Genomic DNA, 23,022 nt, shown 5'->3' with positions numbered 1-23,022 from the left:
CATTTCTCCAAAGAGGAAATGCAGATGGCCATGTGCCATCTTTTCAGGCACATGAAAAGATGCTCAACACAGCTAATCATCAGAGAAATGCAAATCAAAAGCACAATGGGATATCACCTCATATCTTTCAGAGTGGCTTTCATCAAAAAGAATAAAAATAATAAATGTTGGTAAGGATCTGGATATTCTGTTGGTGGAAATGTAGTAAATTGTTGTAGCTACTGTGGAAAACTGTATGGATATGAATTAAAAAGAAAAAAAAAACCCAAACACTAATTCAAAAAGATACATGCATCAATGTTCATAGCAGCATTTTAGATAATGCCAAGGTATGGAAGCAACCTGTGTCTATCAACAGATGAATGGATAAAGACGCAGGTGTGTGTGTGTGTGTGTGAGTGAGAGAGATATATATTGGAGAAGGAAATGGCAACCCACTCCATTACACTTGCCTCGAAAATCCCATGGACAGAGGAGCCTGGTAGGCTCAGGGGGTTGCAAAGAGTCGGACATGACTGAGTGATAGGTTCTAGGTTCTATAATGTATGTGTGTATATATATGTGTATATATATATATATGACAATGGAATATCACTTAGCTGTAAAATAGAAATTACGCTATTTGCAAAAATGTGGACGAACTTGGAGGTGTCATGCTAAGTGAAATAAGTCAGACAGAGACTGTATGATATCACTTTGATGTGAAATCTAAAAATACAACAAACATGAATATAACAGAAAACCAGCCAGCTCACAGACACAGAGAACAAACCAGTGGTTACCAGTGAGGAGAGGGTTAAGAGGTCCCAACTATTGTTTCTAAAACAGTCTACAAGGATATATTGTTCAACACAGGGAATAGAGCCAATATTTTATAATCGCTTAAGGGTATAACTTTAAAAAATTGTGAATCACTATACTGTACACCTGAAACTTAAATATTGTAAAACTATAACTCTAAAAAAGTTAAAATTTAAATAAAAATAAGAAACGCAGATGTACAACGTATGTTTGCTAGGACACAGACAGACTGTTTTACTTAGCATAAAATTCAAGTTAAATCATGTGTAAACTGGAATGGCTTTCCCATACCTCAATATGTCAAAATGTCTTCCATCAGTTCAAAACTTAAATATTATAAAACTAAACTTTAAAAAATAGTTAAAATTTAAATAAAAATAAGAAACGCAGATGTACAACGTATGTTTGCTAGGACACAGACTGTTTTACTTAGCATAAAATTCAAGTTAAATCATGTGTAAACCAGAATGACTTTCCAATACCTCAGTACATCAAAATTTCTTCCATCAGTTCAAAACCCAAATACTTTAGAGGGCTGAGAAATCTGTACCTTTTTCTTTAGCACCTTATGGCCTCATTAAACCAAAAAGCTCAAAGTCAAAACTGTATTTTGGTAAAAGATAGAATGAATTGAGAGAGCAGCATTGACATACACATTTTGTTGTTGTTGTTCAGGCGCTCAGTCGACCCAGTCACCCAATCGCGTCTGACTCTCTGCAACCCCATGGACCGCAGCACACCAGGCCTTCCTGTCCCTCATCATCTCCCAAAGTTTGCCCAAGTAGTGGTCAGTCAGTTCAGTTCAGTCGCTCAGTCGTGTCCGACTCTTTGCAACCCCATGAATCGCAGCACACCAGGCCTCCCTGTCCATCACCAACTCCCAGAGTTCACCCAAACTCATATCCATTGAGTCGGCGATGCCATCCAGCCATCGCATCCTCTGTTGTCCCCTTCTCCTCCTGCCCCCAATCCCTTCCAGCATCAGAGTCTTTTCCAATGAGTCAACTAAAAGAGCTAGTGGGAAGCTGCTCGGTGCTCTGTGATGACCTAGAGGGGTAGGATACGGGGTCAGGGAGGGAGACTCAAGAGGGAGGGGATATATGTATACATACATCTGATTCATCTGTATATATGTATACATACATCTGTGGTATACAGCAGAAACTAACACAAAATTGTGGAACAATCATACGCCAATTAAACAAACATTCAAAAAACTAAAAAAAAAAAGAAAAAAACACCCTGTGTTTTGGTCTGAGGTGTCCTTGTCTTACCAGCAATCAGAATATCATCCACATACTGGAGCAGGGCTCCCTCATTAAGTGTCCCTCAAATCTCTTGTCAGGATTTCTCCAAATATTGTTAAGGAATTCGTAGAGCATTAAAGTGAAAGTCGCTCAGCCGTGTCCGACTCTTTACAAACCCATGAACTATACAGTCCATGGAATTCTCTAGGCCAGAATACTGGAGTGGGTAGCCTTTCCCTTTTCCAGGGGATTTTCCCAACCCAGGGTTCGAACCCAGGTCTCCCACATTGCAGGTGGATTCTTTACCAGCTGAGCCACCAGGGAAGTTCAAGAATACTGGAGTGGGTAGCTATCCCTTCTCCTGACCCAGGAATCGAACCAGAATTCTTAAGTCCCCTCAGTACTGTTTACCTTTTGTATCTAGACCTTTCCATTTAAAAGTAAACAACTCCTGGGATTCAACACTGAAGGGTATACCCAAAAAAGGGAATGGGGGATTTCTTTCAAATCCAATATGAAAAACCAACAAAAATCTCTGAAGAGGGTAGTAAGCAGAGTGCATGGTTTAGTGACTACTGGATGAAATCTTCTAGAATTTGATTATTTGGTCTCGAGTCCTGCAGAAACTAATATTCATTTGTGCCTGGTTTCTGGACTGGAGTACTGTATTGCAAGGTGACCAGCAGGGACATATTAAAACATATTCAAGGAAGTTGGTTAGCAGGGGTTAAACTCCAAGCTTTGCCTGCTCCTTTAAGTTTGGAATTTTTGCCCCAGACTGAAGTGTAACTTGCACAGACAGAGCCTCATTGCTCTCTCTGGACTCATCTTCTGTAGTATCTCTTTAAGAGTGGTTGCTGTTTTCTTTGTGGCTGGAGCAAAAGAGTCCAAAATGCATAAGCCTGCTCTGGTGGTACTTCCATGTCTATTCAGTTCAGTTGCTCAGTTGTGTCCGACTCTTCGCGACCCCATGAATCGCAGCACGCCAGGCCTCCCTGTCCATCACCAACCCCCAGAGTTCACTCAGACTCACGTCCATCGAGTCAGTGATGCCATCCAGCCATCTCATCCTCTGTCGTCCCCTTTTCCTCCTGCCCCCAAGCCCTCCCAGCATCAGAGTCTTTTCCAATGAGTCAACTCTTCGCATGAGGTGGCCAAAGTACTGGAGTTTCAGCTTCAGCATCATTCCCTCCAAAGAAATCCCAGGGATGATCTCCTTCAGAATGGACTGGTTGGATCTCCTTGCAGTCCAAGGGACTCTCAAGAGTCTTCTCCAACACCACAGTTCAAAAGCATCAATTCTTCAGCACTCAGCCTTCTTCACAGTCCAACTCTCACATCCATACATGATCACAGGAAAAACCATAGCCTTGACTAGACGAACCTTTGTTGGCAAAGTAACGTCTCTGCTTTTGAATATGCTACCTAGGTTGGTCATAACTTTCCTTCCAAGGAATAAGCATCTTTTAATTTCATGGCTGCAGTCACCATCTGTAGTGATTTTGGAGCCCAGAAAAATAAAGTCTGACACTATTTCCCCATCTATTTCCCATGAAGTGGTGGGACCGGATGCCATGCTCTTCGTTTTCTGAATGTTGAGCTTTAAGCCAACTTTTTCACTCTCCTCTTTCACGTTCATCAAGAGGTTTTTAGTTCCTCTTCACTTTTCTGCCATAAGGGTGGTGTCATCTGCATATCTGAGGTTATTGTTATTTCTCCCAGCAGTCTTGATTCCAGCTTGTGCTTCTTCCAGCCCAGAGTTTCTCATGATGTACTCTGCATAGAAGTTAAATAAGCAGGGTGACAGTATACAGCCTTGACGTACTCCTTTTCCTATTTAGAACCAATCTGTTGTTCCATGTCCAGTTCTAACTGTTGCTTCCTGACCTGCATAGAGGTTTCTCAAGAGGCAGGTCAGGTGGTCTGGTATTCCCATCTCTTTCAGAGTTTTCCACAGTTTATTGTGATCCACACAGTCAAAGGCTTTGGCATAGTCATTAAGCAGAAATAGATGTTTTTCTGGAATTCTCTTGCTTTTTCCATGATCCAGTGGATGTTGGCAATTTGATCTCTGGTTTTTCTGCCTTTTCTAAAACCAGCTTGAACATCAGGAAGTTCATGGTTCATGTATTGCTGAAGCCTGGCCTGGAGAATTTTGAGCATTACTTTACTAGCATGTGAGATGTCCATTCATCCAGGTGCAAATGCTAACTTGGCATTTAGTTAGTAAATCTCATCCCAGAAAGGGAATGGGGCATTCAGGCATATATAGAAAGCAAGGTTTCAGATGGGTCTCCCTCTTTGATGGTCTAGCAGCTGGAAAAAAGGCTTTTGCAAGATTTATCTGGATACTCCAGTTACTAACAGTCACAGAAATATAGAAACCTTGTTATTTACTGATAAGACCAAATAAGTGGTCCCGCAATGGATTGGAAAGTGCAAAAATTGATTTTCCACTATCATAGTCACCTAGAGGGCCATATGAGAGATACTGATATACTCTATGAGATTTAAAGGAACCCCTGGACCCTGCTGTCATTCTTGGTCACTTTCATTTTCATTTATGTGGGTGTCTGATAGCTTCCCCAGTGGCTCAGTGGTAAAAGAATATGCCTTCCATGCAGGAGACAAGAGTTCAATCCCTGGGTCAGGAAGATCCCCTGGAGGAGGGCATGGCAGTCCACTCGAGTATTCTTGCTTGGCGAATCCCATGAACAGAGGGGCCTCAAGGGCTACAGTCCTCAGGGTCACAATGAGTCAGACATGACTGACTGACTAAACAACGGATATGCTACCTGTTGTTTACCTTCAAGAATCTTATTTAGGATGGGACAGTCTCTTTCCCAAGGTTCCTTCAGTTTGGAATACACACTGCCCCTATGGGCACCCCATTCCAGTGGAAGTGAGGGGTTTGGGGCCTCCTACTTTTACTGAGTCCCTTGTGGGGGTCCCTAATGGGATCTGGCTCTACCCTGTGTTAAGACAGCTGCAAACAGAGTAGCCTATTTTTCTCTTTTGCTCCTGAAACTGATGGCTGCCATTAAAAACTTTGAAGGCAGTTTCAACAACTGAGATGAGATAGGCTGAAACCTGGGACCCTTTGCTGCTGTACTGACATCTGGTCAAATGTCTCCTCCCGCAAAAAAATACAGAGAAACTATAAGGGACTAAAAATAATTTCAATTGGAGCAAATTATAGGCAACAAGACATAAAAAGACCAAAAGAACCCAAATGCCTCTTCTGAAGAGCCAGGGATAAAAGCAGGGTACAGCGAATGCCCCTTGCACACACCACTACCAAATGCCACCCCTCCAACCCGACCCCTGGGCACACCCCTACCGTCATCCCATATAAAGAACCAGCTCACCTCTTCTTGCTGCTGCTGCTAAGTCGCTTCAGTCATGTCCGACTGTGCGACCCCATAGACGGCAGCCCACCAGGCTCCCCTGTCCCTGGGATTCTCCAGGCAAGAACACTGGAGTAGGGTGCCATTGCCTTCTCCGTGGCTCTTCTTGAGGAGCAAGTAAAGGAACCTGTTACTTGTTTTTACATCCTGGAGCTGCGGCAGGAGTCCTAAAAAAGCCTTGTCTCAATTTTTTCTCTGGCCTCTAATCAATTTATACTGATTAAGGAGGCCAAGAACCTAGTTGGTAAAAGAGACACAGGCAGTCCTAAAACCCCTCCACCTTTTGCAGTTTCTTCTGTGTACGGGGGCTCTCTGGTGAACAAAAGTCATTAACCATATTGAAATTCTCTAGTTGCCAAGGAGAGGAGGACGGGAGGGTTGGATTGGGAGTTTGGGACTAGAAGGTGCAAACTATTACGTATAGAATGGATATACAACAAGGTCCTACTGTTCTGCATAAGGACCTATAGCATAAGGAACTATATTCAGTATCTTGTAATAAACCATAATGTAAAAGACAAAAATAAATTCTCTGGGCTTCAGGATATAGATCTGTATATTGCCTATAGGATTTAAAGACTTTTCTAGAAATTCTGAAAGATCCTAATTGGATTTCTGTTTTTTACCTCCTGTACTTTATTAGGATCTGTTAACACACCTATTTTTTTTTTTTTCTTTTTTTAATTTTATTTTTAAACTTTACAATATTGTATTAGTTTTGCCAAACATCAAAATGAATCCGCCACAGGTATACCCGTGCTCCCCATCCTGAACCCTCCTCCCTCCTCCCTCCCCATACCCTCCCTCTGGGTGGTCCCAGTGCACCAGCCCCAAGCATCCAGTATCGTGCATCGAACCTGGACTGGCAACTCGTTTCATACATGATATTATACATGTTTCAATGCCATTCTCCCAAATCTCCCCACCCTCTCCCTCTCCCACAGAGTCCATAAGACTGATCTATACATCAGTGTCTCGTTTGCTGTCTCGTACACAGGGTTATTGTTACCATCTTTCTAAATTCCATATATATGTGTTAGTATACTGTATTGGTGTTTTTCTTTCTGGCTTACTTCACTCTGTATAATAGGTTCCAGTTTCATCCACCTCATTAGAACTAAAGGGAACCCTCTTACACTGTTGGTGGGAATGCAAACTAGTACAGCCACTATGGAGAACAGTGTGGAGATTCCTTAAAAAACTGGAAATAAAACTGCCTTATGATCCAGCAATCCCACTGCTGGGCATACACACTGAGGAAACCAGAAGGGAAAGAGACACGTGTACCCCAATGTTCATCGCAGCACTGTTTATAATAGCCAGGACATGGAAGCAACCTAGATGCCCATCAGCAGATGAATGGATAAGAAAGCTGTGGTACATATACACAATGGAGTATTACTCAGCCATTAAAAAAAGGATCTGTTAACACAGCTATTCTTGTAGCAACCAATATGGGTTGCCAGGAATTTCTTTCTGAAGCCATCCTGCCTTTGTCCTGGCTTTATCTAGCACCATTATACAATCTTCTGAAGTGAGGAGGAGGTTATTTAATACATTTTGAACATTTGCCTAGGTTGGGTTGTGGTTTGCAAAAAAAAAAAAATCGATGAAAAAAAAATTTTCCATTCTCTTTGAGTCATCTCTTGACATGTTCTTCCAATGAAATAAATCTAAAGCTGAAAAAGGGGAGTGGACCCAGGTCAATACCATCAGCTGCTAAGTCTCAGCATTCGTGCTGACTTAATGGATACCACTCCACCTGAGTTTGGGTAGCTCCCTAGCAGGTATGAGGGGACAAGACCACTCTTTCTCCCTCTTAAGAGATGAGGGTGGGATGGGGGATGCTGAGCCCTGAGGCTCAGGCCCTGGCAGCAAAGTAGCATCATGTAAGATGGGAGGAGCCTTCTAAGTGTTCAGCTGAACTAACAAGCAAGTCATCTTTCTTTTCATTAGAATCAAGAAAAATAGGTTTGCCTTTCCTTCCTGTTGGATCATAACCTTATTTTCTTGGCATACATTTATTTTGATACAACATACAAGACTGTACATAAGTATTTTATCCTATTTTTCTCCCCATTTACAAAATACATCTAGTTGTAAAATTGTACTGTAATTTAAGGGCCCATTTTCAGACCGTTTTGCTCTGGAGGCCAAAAGCTATTGTGGCCATGCAGTGTTACCAAAAATACCATCTTTCTTTGCCCCAGATTTATAATTGAACATTCTAGTTTTGGAGAATGCTGCAGAGAGCGCTGTAAGAGGAAACTGAATGGACATTTCCCACCTTGAAGGGCCTCTGCTTCTAGATATCACGGCAATGAAAGCTTTCTAGTGGGCCCAGCCAAGGCTGTTTATTCCCCAATAGCCAGTTCTTAACACTTCAAGCAGACAGAAACTGACACATAAAAACAAGCTGAAAACCAAAAACCAGAGCCCCAGACCTTTAACCCAGGTAATAAGTAGCTCAGCAGCTGTAATCTTCTATGCTGTCAGCCAAAATCCAGACAGAAACAAACTTTTCGCCCAGTTGGGTCACCAACCCACTGCTGCTGCTAAGCCACTTCAGTCGTGTCAGACTCTGTGCGACCCCATAGATGGCAGCCCACCAGGCTCCCAGGTCCCTGAGATTCTCCAGGCAAGAACACTGGAATGGGTTGCCATTTCCTTTTCCAACGCATGAAAGTGAAAGTGAAAGTGAAGTCATTCAGTCGTGTCTGACCCTTAGCGACCCCATGGACTGGGAGGAGCCTCCCAGGCTCCTCCGTCCATGGGATTTTCCAGGCAAGAGTACTGGAGTGGGGTGCCATCGCCTTCTCCAACCAACCCACTATCTAGTCAGAATTGCAGACATTTTAGAAACAGGTGCGATTCTTTAACGAAGTTACTCACACGAAGGACGCTTCCAAACGCGCACCCAGAAACCATTTCTCTGCCGCAGGACGAAACTAAGCACTGAAGGTCCACAGCAAGTCACCGGAGAAAGCCAGGGATGGTTCCAGAACTCATGGACAAGGCAGCTCCTCCAACTCATTCACAGACTCTTGGTACTGGCAAGGAGCGAGGAGCCATGGGTGAAAGGTCCCTGTGAACCTCCCTCCTGGACTTTCCCTCACCAAACCTATCACCAACCCAGGTTTGTTTTGCACAGCAAGCCAAAACATGGAAACATAGAGCTCTGCAGCAAAGGGGGCTTAGATGGCAAGGCAACCAAGTGAGGAAACTGGAGAACAAATCTCAAATCTGCCCCCGAGAAGGCAAAGGCTTGGCATATCTGACATAATGAACAAAGAATCACAGAGCGTAGGAACATCACCAGCGTGGGGAGCAATTGGGCCAAGGTGCGGCAACCATGGTCATCATCTTTCTGCGCAGGCCTAACTAAGCAAAACCCTCCGCGCTTTCAGGCCATCAAGTGAACACTTACGCATGCCTAGTTGAAGGATCAGTGGTCCCATCCTGTCTTAATCAGTTCGGCTGACGACAAATTTCTGGAAAACACCTCTGGCAAGCAGCTTCCTATCAGGCTACTTGCCACTTGGAGGGCATGCCGAGTATTCTGTGGCAACAATTAAAACGGCCTTGATTGGTCAAGGCAGGTTACAGGTGAAATGGATGTAACTAATGCTTACCCTCATTTCGTCACCAGCTTTCACCTGTCTTTGAGAGCGTAGGCCAGCCGTCATTAGAAGTGTACCAGTTATCTTCCAAGGCATTTACGAAGAGGATTTTTCTTTTTTATAGAAGATTCTAGCAGAGTCGGGCATGACGGGGTGACTGAAACAACAAAAGCATAACTAGAACATGCTGTGCTTTCTTGTTGTGAACAACACAGAATCTTTAAAAGGACTCTGTGATTATCCTGATGCTTCCTCCCCGCAGACTATCCCCTCCACACACACATTTACATACGAATTCACCGAAGACTGCCCGAGAATTAAGCCAGGCACACTCCCAATGTGGGCCTCAGACCAGATATGTTTCCTGAAAGAGCTTTAGAAATGCAGTCTCAGGCCTGCAAACAAGATTCCCCAGATGATCCCTCTGCATAGTAAATATTCAGAAGCACTGTTTTAAAGACGTGGGTTGTTTTGTTTGGCTGCATATTGGAATCGCTTGGGAAGCTTGAAAAACTGATGGCCCTATCGCCAGAAATTCTGAATTAATTGGCCTGGGGTGCAGTGGGATTCTCTCTCTTAGAACTGTTATTCTTTGAGTGATGTTCCTTTGCTGTGAAATAGGTATAATGACACTTGCAGTTACTACTGCACGGCAGTGTAGAAGGGATCAAAATAAGATCATATAGGAAAAGCTTTAGAAAGAGTCATTGTGTGCAGATAAGGAATGATTGCACACATGTCACTTAAACACTTTAAAACCTTGACTCTTCTACATGATCCTTTTACTTCAGCAAAGAATTAGTCTGGGTTCCTTCTTCTCTCTTCCCTTCTTTAGCTGCTTTCTTCCAAATCTGAGGCCTCCTTTGGATACACTTTCCTTTAAACTCTGCACATCTCTAGAATCTGGAAACCCTATTCCTAACCCAGAGACTGAAATGATTTTTTGGAGGAAATTGCTGCAATGGAGCATCAGAAACAGATCTTGGAAGGTCAAATGAGAAAAGTTGCATGTAAATTTAGAATTCATCTAAACCTCCAGAGAAAAAGACAGGGAACTCTGATCAAAATTCTGTAATAGATGGAGAAATTTTCTTAAATGGGGAAAGAATTTTTAAAATAACACATATATATGTATAACTGAATCACTTTGCTCACACCTGAAACTAACACAACATTGTTAATTTCAAAAAGGCATGGGATTTTGGAGGCAGAATCAGTGTTAGAAGGTGTGGGACAAAAGTAAATTGATGGGGGAGCAAATTGGCCTCAAGGCTGCATGAGTTGGCTGTGTCATTTGAGACAGTTTAAAGTATTTAGAAGTATTAAATGTTCAAGGTTTTCTTGGATCCTCTCTTTGCTGGAGAAAAATGGCCACGCTGACTCGTATAATCTCAAGTGTACCCAAGGCTTTATTCTCCCACCCTGAATAAGATCCTGAGGCTCAGTGAGGGCCCCTAGGAGGTTGGCCTTCCTATCAGCGTAGCAAAGTCCTGGTGACTCAGTGGGAATAGACCAGAAGCCCTGCTCCAGCAGGCAGCCACACCGAGCTGATGGGCAAGCAATTCCTCGAGAGGTGATAGTCTCCGTCTAAGGGCACCCACCTACTTTTCCTGGGACACCCTTCTTCCCAGAAAGGCCATGACATTGAGTTCAAGGACTAAGAAACTGTATGAGAAACAACATGTTGACTAGAAAAGCAGTCAAATCATTCAGTCCAAGAGCCAGTTATGCTTTTCAAGCCCTAATTGCAAAATGACTTAGCTGGACAAGAGCTGGGATACCTGCAGACTACTTTTGCTTTTGGACATTGAATTGAAAACACTGCAGTTTATACAAATTGTCTACAGAGTAGTTAAATATCCTCCAAAGTCTTCCCAGCCTGGTTGATGGGGCAGAAACACACTTCTTGAGGTATATCACTGCTTCCCTCCTTCTCAATGCCTTCTCCACCTCCTCTTCATTAGTTCTCTGGACCAGCACTATCTCATTGAACTTCCCGCCCTGATGGGAAGGTTCTACATCTGAGCTGTCCTGTGTGATAGCCATTAGCCACATGTGGATACTGAGGATTTAAAAAGTAGTACAACTGAGGAATTGAGTTTTGGATTTTATCTGCTTTTAGTTAAATTTAAATAGCCACATGTGGCTAGTTGTGGGTAGTACAGACCGAGGGTCTGACCATTCCCTTGCCCTCACACTTTGGGACGATCCATTCTCTCCCAATTCTATTCCTCAGCCTGTGGTTTCCCAGTGAAACATGGGAAGAAAGTTGTTTATGGCAAAGAAAACAATGTCCTTGTGGCTACAACTGCCCTCTGAAGCAGATTTACAATCAATGTTCAAGAAAAATAATAAATGAACGCACATAAATCATCTTGCCTTACCTTCAGGGATCACTGCATACATTTCACTTCCTGCCATATGTAATCAATCATTTCTGGCACAGCAGCAAAGAGTGGCAAGAAGAGGATTAGAGTCCCGAACTCTGTAGAATGAGAGCCAGAGATACCTGCCAAGAGAGAGAAAACTCCATCTCTAGCTCCTTTGGCTGCCATTGCCATAACTCAGGTGTTCTCCAAGTGTGAGCCCCAAACAGGGGCATTGGCATCACCTGGGAACTTGTTAGATATGCAGATTCTTAGCTCTACCCCATACCTACTGGATCAGAAACTCTGGGCTTGCAGCCAGCAATCTGTTTTAACAAGCCCTCCAGAAAATTCTGATGCATGATAGTTTGAGAAACGCTGCCATACCCATCGGTTGGATGCCCACCAGGCTCCAGAAATCATGGGACTTCTTTCAGGAAGATGCCCTCCTATGTGCACATATTGAGATAGGAGCTCAGTTTCATTCTCTTTTTTCCTATTTTTCTTCCCCACTCCACCATCTTTTTGTCAGTTAACTGGCCTAAACTTCACCCGTCCACCAAGTGGGCCTAAAATAAATACCTTTTTTTGCACCTCATCCAATAGGCGTTTTATTTACTGATGCTCTAGTAGAGCACACCAGTAATTATTTTTCATACATTTCACATTTAATCATCATAACAATCCTGTAACCTGAGTATCAAGAGGTGTTGCTGGAGCTGGCTATTACCAGCTCATGAGAACTAACTGTGTATGTCTATTCCCAACCCACTGGTGGCTGGATATTGGCCATGCTGAGAGTATTTACACCACAGAAATTGCCAAATGGAGAGTGAATTGTTAAGCATTTACCAGTGTGCCACTGAATGAGCCTTTCTTATAAAAGAGGAAAATAGGATCAAGGAGGCTGAGTTGGCCAAGATTGTATATATAGGAATTTTAACCCAGGTCCTGTAACTCCCAAACCACCCTGTTTTTGGTACAAGGCTCTCCTGGGGATACTTGAGTTTGCTTCAGCCAAATGGGAGTAGGGGGCATCCAGAAGGCACCAGGCTCAAAGTACCCTTGTGTTGGGCAGAAAGGGCTCTAAAGGCTCAAACTGATACAATTCAGTGGGGGTAGAAGGGGAAATCTATTAGTTAGAAAACAATAAAGCCCTGCTTTTGAGGACAGCCTTAACTGTTTTTCCAGTCAGTCACTTTAAGAAGATCTTTTATGCTTAAGTTTTTCTTGGCTTCTCTCTTGGAAAAACTGGCCACACTGACCTGCAGTGATCTCAAGTTTAACGGGGATGTGCTCTCCCATCCTCAACAGGATCTGGAGACTCAGACAGGGATGTTGATAGGGATTGCACTGAAGGAAATGGCAACCCACTCCAGTGTTCTTGCCTGGAGAATCCCCGGGACGGCAGAGCCTAGTGGGCTGCCGTCTATGGGGTCACACAGAGTTGGACACGACTGAAGTGACTTAGCAGCAGCAGCAGCAGCAGCACTGAAGGTGTAGATCAATTTGGAGAGCAAATTAATATTAAGTCTTCCAAACCACAACCATGAGACATCTGTCCATTTATTTAAATCTTTAATTTGTTTCAACAATTTTATGTAGCTTTCGATGTAAACTGTACACTAGTTTGTTAAATTATTCTTAAATATTTTATTCTTTTTGATGATACTTAAATGGAATTGTTTTATTAAGTTCAATTTCAGTTTACTTGTTGCTACTGCATAGAAACACAGTGTGTTTTACCTACTGACCTTATTGATCCCACTCCCAGCAAAATACTTTCAGTCCCAGCACATCTGCATTAACCCTCCCTTTCTATGCTATCCCTCTCTGGTCTCCTTTTCCAAACAGTAAACTTGCTATCTATTGATTCTTTGTTCTGTGTCAAGCCCGATGTCCAATTTTCATGAGATTATTACTCCATCTCCATGTTACATGTAAAGAAAGGCCCAGGTATCCACAAGGATATTACCCAGAATATCAGCTGTGTTCCCAGGCCATAGTCCCTTCCACCATGCCTGAATTGCCCACAGTCTTGCATACTCTTGCTTAGAAGGAAAACATACACTTCTCAGTTTACAGCAGGAAATTTAAGTGAGTGTAGAGGAGATTCTCCTGCAGAATCCCTTGTTGTTTAATCACTCAGTCGTGTCCAACTCTTTGCGACCCCATGGACTTTTTAGCCCACCAGGCTCCTCTGTCCATGGGATTTCCCAGGCAAGGATATTGGAGTAAATTGCCATTTCCTTCTCCAGAGGATTTTCCCAATCTAGGGATCAAACCTGCGTCTCCTGCATTGGCAGATGGATTCTTACCACTGAGCCACCAGGGAAGGCCTTCAGAGTCCCTTAGGACAAGTCTTCTATCAGACTCATGGTTACTTAGCATTAATGAGTCGCAGGTCACAAAGGCTGAAGCAGAAAGTCAGGCTCAAGTGTATATATCTTATTCATTCATTCCTTCAATAAATATTTACTGAGTACTGGTATGTGCTGGGCAGTATATGAGGTGCTAGGATCCAGCAGCAATCTTATAAACAACATTCTTTATTTTCTTGGAACTTCCATTCTAATGAGGAGACAGTAATATCAAGTATAATGTCATGTTAGTGAAACTCTCTAAGGTTAGGTGGAGAGTGATGGAGAGAGGCTATTTCCCATAACATTAAGGAAGGCATATCCTGGAATTATATTTGAGCAAAGGCCTCAGAGAAGTAAGGGCATGAAAAGCCTGCAGATATCTTGGGGAAGGAACTCCTCTGTCTTAGAGGAAGTACAAAGAACGTGCATTGGGGGAGTCTGGGGAACTTTTGGGCCAGCAAGGCCAGTGTGGCTACAGTGGAAGGAGCACCGGGTGGAGCCGTAGGTGATGGATGGCTTCAGAGAAGCAAAGGGAACTCTTATCCTGTGAGGAGTTCAGGCCTGGGTAAGAAAGTGTTCCTACTTCCTAAGATTTTTAAAAAATTCTCCTTCAACCTTTAGGCATCTCAACTTTTCATCCCATTCCCAGATTCAAATGCCCTTAAATGATGAATCATTTTTCTGCTATTTGTTAACAAACTCCTCTTCCTCTCTGAAGGAGTGATCCCCGCTGGTTCCTTCCCCTGTGGCTTTAATAGCTCCCTACAGATTATTCTGAGCTATAAAAACCCTGGGGCCTCCTGCGGCACACACACACACAGCAGGATGTCACGTTGCTCCTGAGCCCCAGGTGGAACGTCCCGCTCTTAGAAGAGAAAACAGTCCTTTCCTCTCACCCTTTGGAAACCCAGAGAGAAATTGCAAGGGGTGGGTCTTGGGAAACACGCCCAGCAGGGTCTATTTCAGCCCCTTTCCTTTGAGAACCAGAAGTTCCTACCAGGTGCGGTCCTCGAGATGTTGTATCCGTCTCCTCCACAGGTGGGCAAGGAGCAGAGGGAAAGCAGTTGAAAGGGGGAAATGATTTGTATAGATTTTATCCACATAGAATTGGATGGGCACTAATTAGCCTCAGCTAAGATTTTAAAGGCCAAAGAAAATTGTCATTATTTCATCTCCCCAATAAACACATGCTCAATGCTTATTTTACCAGGCACTGTGCTTGACCCTAGGAAGACAGACGTGAATAACTTGTAGTGCTTGACTCCACAGCTAGCTCAGAAGATGTGAGCCAAATTAACTGTGTTACAAGGTAAGTAATTCAGTGGAAGCTAGAACACAGTGCTGTGGAAACAAAGAGGACCCAACTGATTCGGCCTGCTGTGTGGATGGGGTGGGATGGGGCAGAAACTCTAGGCAGAAGATGAGATGGTTGGAATTGTACTGGCCTTAAATTTCACTAGGGAAAAGAAAGCCACATCGCAGCCACTTCACCTGCCCTTCCTTAGAGCTCTGAACTTGGAATCTTAGACTACCTTCCTGATCCTGATTTCTGGCTCTTCCACAGCCAACTATGAGGCCTTGAACAAGGCTCTGTACCTCTTGTAGCTTTGTTTATTTTATCAGTAAAATGAGTTCTGAGGTCCCTACCACGTCAGAACTTGTCTAATTCTTTGATTTCGAGAACAAGATGGCAGAGGAGTAGGTGGACATAGCGTACATCTTTCTTCATGGATACATAAGGAATACATCTTTAAAAACAGAAATGCATGCAGAACACCAGCTGAGAATGGACAGGAGCACCTGACCAGAGAAAATGATTTATAGACCCATGCAAAACTCGAAGGACGAAGGAACTAGGGGGGGAAACAGGAGTGTTAGTAGGACTGGGCCTGCCCTCAGCAGGTGGGGGAACTGAAGCAGGGGTCTGATTCCCACATCAGGGCAATTATCTGAGTCAGAGGAGAAACATACAGCTGATCTGTGGCAGCCTAAGTGGAATGAGAATCAGAGGTCCTTGCCACAGCCATACATACCCCAGACAGGGATTCAGGTCTCCTGGAAGGCACAGCAGCTAGGAGCTGGAATTTAGGGATCGTGGAGCAATCCCAGGGCAAGGGCTGCTGTTGACTGCAGAGGGACAGATCGAGGGGATATGAGGGAGGAGATTGTTGTGCAAAATGCCTGTGGAGGAAAGCCTGGCAGCCATGGAAGCAAGGCGATACTGCTGAGTCATGTGTAGGGGGTGGAGCCATCACCTTAGCCTCTCTCTTGCTACATGCCAGCACTGGCAGCTGAACAACAGAGAGGCTGGCCTGTCAAACGCCTGACTCACTGAACTACAGAGTAGGACCCCACCCAGGGTGCTCCTTTAAGTGACCGATGTGCCAAACTATAGAGTAGGACCCCGTCTTTGATTTCTTTTTATCAAAATGGCTTCTGTTTCCCAGCCTGAGTTTTTACTCTTGTCAGGTGTGAGCACATCCAAGATTCCCTATTGGCTTAGAACACCTTAACCAATCTCAAGAAAAGTCGCTGGAAAGCTGGGTGTTTGTAGGCTCCATAGATGCATAAGAACAGGTGATGAGTTCTAACAATACACGGGCATCCTGCAGATTAGAGCTTCAACATTTGGAAGACTTGGCATGAAAAATATTGGTTAGATTCTAAACCCACAACTTTATGACAAAAAGTTTCAACTTTGCATTTGTCAATGTGAGAAAGGAAGAGCTTCTTTAAGTACAACTTAAAGTGTCAAATTTTTGAATGATTTTTAGAAGATTTAAACATTTTCAGCTATCTGTGCAAATTTTTCACTGAAGGTGACCGTTACAAGTCTGAGAGATCAAAGTAAAAGTCTTGATAAGAATTGCAGGCAGTAATTTAAAAGATAAAACATGAAAGTTTGCAGCTGCAAGCTCAAGTTCCTCAGTGAAACTTTAAAAAACATTTTATTAGGAATGGTTAGGAAAATTGTTCTATATACTTAATATCATACCTGCTACTTCATATTTTATCTTTCTTAAAATGAATACATGTATAATATAGAAAAATCCTAATGAGTTTTTTTTTTTGCCATCATGCTCCACTTAGAGGCCTCAGATTTCCTCCCTGTTACACCAGAGTGCCAAATAAATATCTGTGAAATAGGCTTTTTTGCCATCATGTGAAAAACATTAGGAAGCATGATTTCAGGGTGTATTCTTGTGGATGGAAATGATCATTTTACTTAATGGTCATCCTCCACCCCACTGATTTGCTGTGACAGCTCTGACACAGATTGAGTCCCCACTACGCGTGGCTCCATTTCTGACCTCTCCATTCAATTCCATCACTTTCAGTTTATCTCTGTATCTGTGCCATAGTGTTTTCATTACTATAGCTTTTTCTTAAAGCCTTCATTTTTGGTAAAGTCAATTCTTCCACCATTTTTGTTTTTTTTTTAGGCGTACATTCACCTTGGCTTTTTTTTTTTTTTATTAATAGACTTTAGGAGCAGTTTTATGTGTATTGAAAAATCGAGAGGAAGGACATAGGGTTCTTGTCCAGTGAACTAGTTAAGACCTCCAGTACAATACTGAATTGTAGAATGGTGGGAGCAGACATCCTGATTTGAAAGAAAATCCTTTTTACTGTTGTCCTATTTAATATGATGTGTGCTTAACTGTTTTTATGTATGTCTTTTATCTGGTTAATGTTCCTTCCTATTCTTAATTTGCTAGGGGCTTAATATGAATATACACGTTGAATTTTATTGAATTATTTTGCCACTGAAGAAAATACCCCTTTTGGTTTTGTTACCAACAGAAGCCTCATGCAATTTAGGAATAAACCTCTGAGTATGAAGCATGTCTGAACTGGCCTCTGTTTGGAAGGAATATTCAGTAGTTCATCCAAGAAATCCAGGTCCCATAGGATTCTAAAAATGTTCATTGATTGATTGAGATAATAAAGTCTTTTATTATTCTCCCTTTAAGCAGGTAACTAAGTTAGCCAATTACTGGATATTATAACTTGACTTCTCAAACTGTATACAACTCCAAGTATGTACCTTGGTGCAAAATTAAAAGCATGATTATATTGCATTTTCAGAGGGGCTTGTCTAGGAAATCTTCAGTTCAGAGGCTAGAACAGCCAAATGTAGTGTCCTAGCACCTAGGAGGCACAGAGTTACTTTATTTCCTCTGGTGGCGTGTATCCTCCCCATACCATCCCCCAATGTACCCATATTAAAAATGAAACAGCCAACAATGTAGAGAAGAAGGAAGGAAGGAAGGGCAGAGTAAAAAGCAGAAAGAGAATAGCAGTAACGAGATCTCCTAGGAAAATAACACAGAGATACTAGCTCAGAGCAAAGTGGATACTGTCCATCTAAGAGCCAACGGAGGCATTGCTGTAATGTTAGTGTCAAGTGTTTGCACTAGAATCCATTAATTTTTCTTCTGTTGTTTATAGTATACAGCCAGCCCTTCATATCCACAGGTCCTGTATCCTAACATTCAAAAGTTTAATCCTCTGGGATATGGGACCCACAGATATGGAGGGCCAATGGTCCTATGGCATTTTATATAAAGCATCTGAGCATCTGCCAGAGTCCTGGAACCAGTCCACTACGGATGCAGAGGGACAACTGTACCAATATTCAGTGAAATATTTTCTTTTACTGTATGTACGAGTGTAAAGTGGGCATTCTTTCACATTTATTTTCTTGTTTTATGTTCTGCACCAAATTCTTATTGACTCCTTTGGCTACTGTAAAGGAAATTATTCTTAAGTACTCTGTTTTGCTAGTTGATTTGTATTAGTTTGTGTAAAAATTTATTCAAATTTATTTCATGTTGTTATTAACATTTGGTTTCCAGTATTTGTTGGAAGAGTGTATTGATATCCTTCTATACAGTATTCCATTTGGGATATGGGATTTCATTTACTAGTAAATTTGTTGTTGTATAGCCTACTCAGTACCAAATGTCACTGATATATTTCTTTTTAATTGTGTGAATGTATATTTTTTCAGTTTTAGTAGAATATTCATGCATAATCAAAATCAATAATTTTCATCTATTTCTAAATATAGACTACTGTGGCTACAGAACCCCTTTACAAATCTTTTTAAACAAGTGAGATGAAAACAGTTTCAATTTTTTCTCCCACAGACCCCTCCACCAAATTTTCTTGTAAAATTGGCATATGTCATCTGTCAGTAAATACAATGCATACTGACCTTTTAATGTATGCCAGCTTCTTGCTTAGGTCTTTACACCATTATGAATGACGTAAGTAGAGCTTACACAGCATTCTCTGAAGGTGGTTTGGGATTTTTTTTTTTTTTTTTTTTTTGGTCTCTTTTTTGTTTTTCATTTTTTAATTTTGGTCTGGGCTGGTTCTTGGAAGCCAGCTGCTCAAGCCTGTGGATATAAGCAAAGCCTGCTGTCTCCTCAGCCCTTACCCACTGGCACCTCTACAATGGGCTACAAACCTGCAGGAGAAAGAACACAGATCTGGGTGGTGCTTGTTTTTAGAGTCAAGGAATGACATCACTGCCAGCGATTATGACTTGGGACAAGCCAGTGTGTAGGCTTGGATTTACAGTGCAGAAAGGTCAAACTTTGGTTAACAGGCCACATCATTAGCACACAGAGAGCACTATATGTAAGGTTTAAAAGTAGCTACATTAACACTTTTGTGAGCTTCGTGTAAACTGGATGGTGTTCATCCAGGCCAAAAAGTTTGCTTTATATAAAACTTACATGATATACAGATGGCTAACAAACACATGAAAAGATGCTCAACATCACTCATTATCAGAGAAATGCAAATCAAAACCACAATGAGGTACCATTTCACACCAGTCAGAATGGCTGTGATCCAAAAGTCTACAAGCAAATGCTGGAGAGGGTGTGGAGAAAAGGGAACCCTCTTACACTGTTGGTGGGAATGCAAACTAGTATAGCCACTAAGGAGAACAGTGTGGAGATTCCTTAAAAAACTGGAAATAGAACTGCCATATGACCCAGCAATCCCACTGCTGGGCATACACACCGAGGAAACCAGAATTGATAGAGACACGTGTACCCCAATGTTCATTGCAGCACTGTTTATAATAGCCAGGACATGGAAGCAACCTAGATGCCCATCAGCAGATGAATGGATAAGAAAGCTGTGGTACATATACACAATGGAGTATTACTCAGCCATTAAAAAGAATACATTTGAATCAGTTCTAATGAGGTGGATGAAACTGGAGCCTATTATACAGAGTGAAATAAGCCAGAAAGAAAAACACCAATACAGTATACTAATGCATATATATGGAATGTAGAAAGATGGTAACGATAACCCTGTATGCAAGACAGCAAAAGAGACACAGATGTATAGAAAAGTCTTTTGAACTCTGTGGGAGAGGGAGAAGGTGGGGAGATTTGGGAGAATGGCATTGAAACATGTATAATATCATGTATGAAACGAGTCGCCAGTCCAGGTTTGATGTACAATACAGGATGCTTGGGGCTGGTGCACTGGGATGACCCAGAGGGATGGTATGGGGAGGGAGGTGGGAGGGGGATTCAGGATGGGGAACACGTGTACACCCATGGTGGATTCGTGTTGATGTATGGCAAAACCAATACAATATTGTAAAGTAAAAACAAAAAATAAATAAATAAATAAATGATAAATAGTTTAAAAAAAGATAAAAGATACAAAAAAAAACTTACATGATATGCTTAGGCCAATTTATTTTCTTTTATTCTAAATCTTGTGATAGCATTTTTCTTTTTTTTCCCTCCAGTAGGCAAAAGGCTCTTGCTGGGTTAAAATCAATGAGTTGGGCTTTGGCCAATTCCCTATTTTATTTCCATGGGCTCAAAATAGTCAGTCAGGGTCTTCCCTGGTGGTACAGTGGTTAAGAATCTGCCTTGCAATGGAGGGGACGTGGGTTTGATCCCTGGTTGGGGAAATAAGATCCCACATGCTACAGAACAACTAAGCCTGAGCATGCCAACTACTAAGCCCAGAACAACTAAGCCTGAGCATGCCAACTACTAAGCCCAGAACAACTAAGCCTGAGCATGACAACTACTAAGCCCAGAACAACTAAGCCTGAGCATGCCAACTACTAAGCCCAGAACAACTAAGCCTGAGCATGCCAAATACTAAGCCCAGAACAACTAAGCCTGAGCATGCCAAATACTAAGCCCAGAACAACTAAGCCTGAGCATGCCAAATACTAAGCCCAGAACAACTAAGCCTGAGCATGCCAAATACTAAGCCCAGAACAACTAGGACTGAGCATGCCAAGTACTAAGCTGCATGCCACAGCTAGAGAGCCTGCGCATCACAACAAAAGATCCCACGTGCTGCAACTAAGACTCAACGCAGCCAAATAAGTAAACATTAAAAAAATAGTCAATGTAGGAGGTCACAATTAAAAGAGCACAGATAAAAAGATGACTTGGAAATGTCCAGTAGGGACTGAAAAGTGAATCAGTGACGTTCACTCTCTGTAATGGTGTGTAAACGGAGTGAGCTAGGGAGAACAGAGCAGGTGATTGGGGTGTTACCAAGGCAAGGTCTCTAATGGGCCAGATTCTCTGCACATTGAGCACACTCTCAGAGTAAACTGGTTGCTATGGAAGCTTATGAATTCTTAAGGACCACAAGAAGACAAACTGAACTTATTACTTTAAAATCAGGAAAACATAATACAAATTTCATGGCAGGTTAGCATTGCAGTTTAGTCGCTAAGCTTGAATGAATGGTATTTGGGTCTTTGCAGTGGAAAACAGGGATTAACGATGGACTTTGAACAATCTTTGTCTGAGAGCATCACCACTGGATGGCAATAACAATTCTTGGATGCCCCCCACCCCGCACCCCCACCCTTCTTCTTTCTTTCCCTTCTACTCATTGGCTCGTCCTTCTTGTCCACTTAAAAATGCCTTGCTTTTAGAGTTAACTTTTACCAGAACACCTTAATGTGATATGCTTGTGACTTACTAGGCTAAAGTTCAAAAATTTAAAAATAGAAAAAGGAAAGATAATTATGTGTATTATGGTCAAAATGGGATAAAGAAATCTGGATGCCAACAAAAGTCAGGCAATTTCTCCATTATTTAAAGTCAATATCCAGTCTCATTTAAAATATCAAATTATCTAAAAAGTGATGAGATATTGCTTATACGAGGTGTCATGGGGACTTCAAACTTCTAAATGCTATCGAGAAAAATGGCCTCAAAAAAGAACACAGGAGTTATCTTTTTACTGGTTACCTTCAGAATTGAACAAAAAGTTATACAGTCCCTAGAGCAGACTTTCAAAATCGGACTCATGGGCACTCAAAAGTCTCCATATCCAAAATTGAATTCATTATCTTAACCTACAAGGTTACCTATTGACTCATTCATTTACTCAAATATTTGTTGAATACCTACAGACTGGGGCTGAGTACTGGAAATATAATAGTACCCAAGGGATTCTGAATCTCTTGGAATGGTATTAGGTCTGGTCATTTTACTTTGGTATTTTTAAATTTTGATATAAATTCAAATTTTCAGAAAAATTGGAAGAAGTCTATAATTAAGCTCCATAGTTTTTACCCAGGTTTTCCAAATATTTCCATTTGTCCTATTTTCTTCTTTTTCTCTGATCCTCCACCTCTCCATGCACAATTTCTTTTAATCATTTGAGATTAAGTCACATATATCATGTGCCTTCATTCCTAGTTTTGCCAGTGTATTTCCTAAGAACAAAAACATTCTCTTGTATAAACACAATATATTATGATCAAACTCTTGAGAGTCCCTTGGACAGGAAGGACATCAAACCAGTCAATCCTAAAGGAAATGGAAGGACTGATGCTGAAGCTCTAAAACTTTGGACACCTGATGCAAAGAGCCAACTTAGTGGAAAAGACCCTGATGCTGGGAAAGACTGAGGACAAAGGGAGGTGACAGGATGAAATGGTTGGATGGCATCACTGACTCAATGGACATGAATTTGAGCAAACTGCGGGAGACAGTGAAGGACCAGGAAGCCTGGCTTGCTGCAGTCCATGGGGTTGCAAAGAGTTGGACACGATTTAGGTATTGAAGAACAACAATTAAAAAACAATTAAAACCACTTTTAAAAATCAGGAAATTTAACACTGGTACAATCCCATTATCTAATCAAGAGTCCATATTCAAATTCTATGAGCTGTCCCGATGATGTTTTTGTAGTAG

At 42.0% G+C, this 23,022-nt stretch overlaps 2 long non-coding RNA genes across 15 annotated transcripts in view; one reads left to right on the top strand and one right to left on the bottom strand.

Annotated features, from left to right (window-relative positions):
- Positions 1 to 15,976, bottom strand: part of LOC147363529 (uncharacterized) — a 64,209-nt gene extending 48,233 nt beyond the window's left edge. For 4 of the 12 annotated variants that reach the window (XR_015137248.1, XR_015137252.1, XR_015137250.1 and 1 more), the window contains exons 1-4: positions 11,460 to 11,677; positions 9,112 to 9,232; positions 8,883 to 9,014; positions 8,348 to 8,505 (exon numbers count right to left, since the gene is read on the bottom strand). This is a non-coding gene — a long non-coding RNA (uncharacterized LOC147363529). The other 8 variants (XR_015137243.1, XR_015137246.1, XR_015137245.1 and 5 more) reach the window with 8 other exon arrangements.
- Positions 14,589 to 20,580, top strand: LOC147363528 (uncharacterized). Of its 3 annotated transcripts, none has more exons than XR_015137255.1 (3): positions 14,589 to 14,842; positions 15,015 to 15,113; positions 18,284 to 20,580. It is a non-coding gene; the product is annotated as an uncharacterized LOC147363528 (long non-coding RNA). The 3 variants fall into 3 exon arrangements; XR_015137254.1 differs by having other exon boundaries at positions 18,257 to 20,580; XR_015137253.1 differs by having other exon boundaries at positions 17,609 to 20,580.
- The last annotated feature ends 2,442 nt before the right edge of the window (positions 20,581 to 23,022 follow it).

This window comes from Bos grunniens, chromosome 11, assembly GCF_055505025.1.
Source record: "Bos grunniens cultivar Pamir isolate PY7600 chromosome 11, Bosgru_T2T1.0, whole genome shotgun sequence".
NCBI lineage: Eukaryota > Metazoa > Chordata > Mammalia > Artiodactyla > Bovidae > Bos > Bos grunniens.
This window is presented reverse-complemented; position numbering and strand designations above follow the sequence as displayed.